Genomic DNA, 5,403 nt, shown 5'->3' with positions numbered 1-5,403 from the left:
ATGTCTGACCCAAACTCTAATCAGAACTGGTCACACTTGGCGATAATTTTCTAGGTATTTTTTTGCCTCCCTGCCTGCTATCAACCCCAGTGGGTTTGATCTCGTTAGTTCTTTGTTCACTAGGGCTCTAACCCAGGACAAACAAGGATCTAACTAGAAGTAACCATCACCCAGGAAGGCTTGAAGGTGCTTAGTCTTCCATTCTGCATCTTCTATCTGCTTTGCCAAGTGGGTAAGGGCCTCCTTTGTCCTGGCCGTTTGAGGTGTGGAAGATTGTTTAATTCCCAAAATGGTCCTCAGATTGCAGAACTACCAAGTCACCTTGCCCTACAAGACTGCATGATTAATGATGAGAGCAAACTGGGTATTTTTTTTATACTCTATAACCTGATGTAACTTGGGCAGCGCAGTGGTGCAGCGGTTAACATTGTCACCTCACAGCAAGTGGTTCTCTGGTTCGATTCTCGGCTGGGGTGCCTTCTGTGTGGAGTTTGCATGTTCTCCCTGTGTTCGCATGGGTTTTCTCCGGGTACTCCGGTTTCCTCCCACATTCCAAAGACATGCATCTGGAGCATTTCTCCCCAGGCCTCTGCTGAAAACAGGCTCTGTGGAACCTAGTCAGACTTTCCCAGTCAACAAATGTTAAATAAATAAATAAATGTGTGCACCTACATCATTATAGGGGTTTATAATTCTACCTTCTGCACATGTGTACTTTTATACATGCACAGAAATGGTTACTGTCACAGGCCTGGAAATGCCAAGCACACATCACTGTCATAACCAACGTTTGACTTTTGGAATGTCACTTTATTATTATAATTTCACAGCATCCTTACTGCACCTGAGTTTAGGTTCATCCCACAACAAATATGCATATTCTTCTTTTTATTGCTCAGACAAATGTGTACCATATAAAACTAAAAATATATTGGCGCAGTCTGAAATTTTGCATTATATCTGATTTCCACTGTGAAGGGTGCTGTATGACTTATGACAACTTTGCAAGTGAAACGTCTGTTGAGTGTATATGCATGCTAATTTGCTATTGCATCAAAACTAAAACTCATAAATATTTTTGTAGAGAAAGAACGTTTTGTGCCACTGAATTTGTGCTTGAGTCCCCTTCCCAATTTAGACTCATGCAGTGACAAAGATTACATGAAGATAAAGTCGCATGCGTGTCCTTATATATGACATTGTCACTAAAGTGCATGATATAAGTAAACATTCTGACATATTCTTTGAGAGGCTTACTAGATGATTTCCAATAATGTCAGCCATATGCACATAATATTCATAGATAATGCCAATAGGCTAATACAGACTTTTGTATGGCTGATTTTTTGGGATTGAGTTCACAACAAATATGCTTGTCATTTCTTCAGGTTGACAAACTAAGTATTATGCAAATTCTATCATTACTGTAAATCAAATAGCCAACAAAAGTGACAAAGAAACACAGAGCAAATGCCCGTTCAGCATAGATAAATAAAGCATCCACTGAACAAATAAAATACTGAAAGGACGAACACGGCAGCATAAACTGAATAAAAAACAAAAATATTTAATGCATAAACCACGGTAAGCGCTTTCACATAAAAATGCTTCTTCAGACCTTTTAACACAAATCAAAACATATGGGAATATATACAAAGCATCAATTCAAATAAATCAATAGCTGTTCATCCTTAATTAATTATTTAATTATACAATATTATTTAAAAGGGTAATACATACAGACATCCTAAAAATCTATAAAAAATATGTATAAAAACTATATAAAAGCACAGAAATTTCATTCCAACTATACTCTATAATAACACAGGGAATATATAAACTATGTCAAACATAAATCGTTTGTGTCATTTATACAACCTCCCTTTTCTCAAGAGGGGTTTGATGGAGGCACGTTCATTTAGCCCATGGCCTATATCAGCTCTAAAAATAATCATCCAGTTGTTCTCCTTGAACTCAGTGTGATTACAAATATTACCCATTCGTATGTTGGGCATAACAAAATCAATAACGCTAAAACAATATATTCCCTATGTTATTATAGAGTATAGTTGGAATGAAATTTCTGTGCTTTTATATAGTTTTTATACATATTTTTATACATATTTTTTTATAGATTTTTAGGATGTCTGCATGTATTTCCCTTTTAAATAATATTGTATAATTAAATAATTAATTAAGGATGAACAGCTATTGGTTTATTTGAATTGATGCTTTGTATATATTCCCATATGTTTTGATTTGTGTTAAAAGGTCTGAGGAAGTATTTTTATGTGAAAGCGCTTACCGTGGTTTATGCATTAAATATTTTTGTTTTTTATTCAGTTTATGCTGCCGTGTTCATCCTTTCAGTATTTTATTTGTTCAGTGGATGTTCTATCATTACTGTGTTCTAATGAAATATAACTAAAAATATTGAATTCTAAGAAAATCTGATATTTCTGTCATTTTAAGTGATATAGCAAATGAAAAAAAAAATAATACATGCAAAGTAGCATCCACAGCTCTTTGTCTTTTTACAGTGTGTTATATGAAGCTGAATTCCCACCTGCATTGTCCTAAAAATGTTATAACATATTCAAGCAATAGAAAACATATTTGCATTCATAGATGGAGTGAAATTCAGATCAGAGCAATGATCAGAAATTGACACACTGGAACCTTTGCAATACAGTTGGCAGTATCATAGAACAGAATAAAATGGCATAATTATATGTACATAATAGAATGCATCAACATTAATGACTGCTACATGTCTTGGTAAAAGCATAACGAAGTGTAGAGATGATTTAATTAGGAAAAATATCATGCTCATGGAAGAAATGAGCACATAGCAACAGCCTGTAAAAAAATAAATTAAATCCTTAAAATAAAAGCATGGCTATCAGTTGTCTGTACACTAACAAATATAAAAACTATCAAACACTTATACGGCCCAATTCCAAGACTCATTCTCAGTGTAAGGGACCACTTACTCTGAGAGCAGGTCTTTTGGAATCTAGTCCCCAGTGTAAGCCTGTTTATAGGTAGGCCTCACACCGAAGTAAGTCACTTACACTGAGAGCAAGTCTTTCAGAATCAGGGCAGACTTAGGCTGACAGCAACCCTTTTGCGATCTGGTCCGTAGTGTTTGGTGACCTCAGGGAGAAAAAAGAACATGCAAATATGCCCTTTTACATAATAATGATAGTTTATTTTTATATGGTATAGCACAAAAATAACATTACATTTTTTCATTAAAATTCAACATACAGATGCTCCATTGTCTTTGAGCGCTGGGCTCAATTTAAAGATTGATCTGTACAAGATTATGCCATCTTTCCCAAAAATTTGCATGAGAACATATCAATCCTTTTTTGAAGATATAGTCATTTATGTACAAGAAACAAAAACAGGCAAATGTATCAAAAGTTCTAGAACATTTCTTCTGAAAATGCATAGTACTGAAGGCTAAGGCTGTGAAGAATCAGATAGTAATAGACAGTGAGTTCATAAGGATAATCCCATTCACATATTTTTCATACTATGAGTATAGATCACATGCAAACCAGCTAAATCAGGACTGCCCTCCAGTTCCTTACTGCCAGTACAGTATTAATTATGTCATTAAGGGCTTAGAAACAGGAAATGCAGTTAGCAAAACAGAATATTACCTGAAGTATAAGAAAAAAATTTAAATTTATTTTAATAAAATGTTTTGAAAAATAATTTCATTTCAGCTATATGGGTCTAAGAAATCTATTGTTGCCATCTGATGGGACATATATTTACTAGCTTAAATTCTTTCGATCATATGCATTTCTTCCTTAAATATATCTTCATGTTTCATAAGTACTGTGTCTAGGGCTTCACTTTTAGAGTGCATTTACTTTATTTTTCCACATATTTAATTTAATTTTATACAGCCAACATTGCCCCAGCAGGATTGGATCAGTACCTTTAAATACCACCAAAGGTAGCATTTAATTTTGCTTTTATAAGCAATTTTCAGATTAGCAGTTCCCACTGTTTCATAAGTTGCCCACTATAAAATTTTAATACACAATCTGTTGATTATGAAACTGTGTTACTTAATTTTTCCCAAATGTCTATTAATTGTAATGGTTACTGTTTCAAGTTTCCATCTCAAAACATATGTTTGCCTTCTCTATTAATTTATTCTTAGAATGGGCTAACTTTTTGCAGATTCAAGTTTGGCTTACTATATAAAGAGGAGATTTGCTCTGGACATTTGGCACTTTTCTCCTTACAAAAAGGATATTACATGAGAAATCAGTACTAAGCTTCATTTTAGTTTTTAAGACAAGAATTTGTAAGGATTTAATTTAAATTTTTACAGGCTGTTGCTATCTGTCCAGTTCTTCCATAAGTATGATATTTTTCCTAATTAAATTGTCTCTACACTTCTTCATGCTTTTACCAAGACACATGCAGCAGTCATTAATGTTAATATATTCTATTACATACTTAGAATTATGCCATTTTATTCTGTTCTATGGTACTGCCAACTTATTACCTTGCAAACTAAGTGCAATTTTATTTGCTCCTTCTACAACAAAGGTAATATTTATGTTGTTGAAAATACTTTGCTACTGTCTGATAATGAGGGTTCCTATTAGAACTCCGAACGCTTGAAATGTCGAATGTCATATGGTCGACACCATATGATCGACATTTCAAGAGTTCAAAGGTTAAACGTAACGGCGCTGTTTAGTGCAGAATGGGAGAATTTCTCTTTTCTGCACTGAAGTGTGATCTCGGAGTTTGTATATTTAAGTAGGGGAGGTGGGGGGGTGCAGGGCGGCTTGCCCCCCTGCCTGCACCATTAAGGTAATTGTTTTTTTGTTTTTTTTTATTATATATTCGAACTTTTAAACTTCGATCATATGTTGTCAAACACATGGGATTCGAAGTTTAGAAAGTTTGAATATATAATATAGACCCTGATAATGATTGTCTTTGTAAGTGTTCATCTTCTACAGTATACCATGTAGCCACTTAACATCTGTTGTAACATTTCTCCTGTAGTTACAGTCTTTTTCTTAAACACCTTTACTGAATTATTACTTGTGACATAGGCAAACTTAAATTTAATACAAGTAATCAAAGAATACTATCAAGTTCACATTTACAAACATTATACATCACATATCTTACAATACAATATAACTGGCCCAACATTAGATAAATAGTTCAATTTCTACCTTATCTTAAACCCCATTCCTCCCCCAAAACATTTTCTGCATGTAGTGTTCCCACAGTTTATATTTCTTTTCTGTGTAATTTACTCCTACCCTTTCTAAAGATCCAGCACTTCGTGTGTGCTATACTTACAGTCTTAACTTAATTATACATCACTCTAGTATCTCGCTAAGTTTACAATCC

Source organism: Protopterus annectens, chromosome 9.part0 (assembly GCF_019279795.1).
Source record: "Protopterus annectens isolate FY-2018-M chromosome 9.part0, PAN1.0, whole genome shotgun sequence".
In the NCBI taxonomy this organism is placed as follows: domain Eukaryota; kingdom Metazoa; phylum Chordata; order Ceratodontiformes; family Protopteridae; genus Protopterus; species Protopterus annectens.
This window is presented reverse-complemented; position numbering follows the sequence as displayed.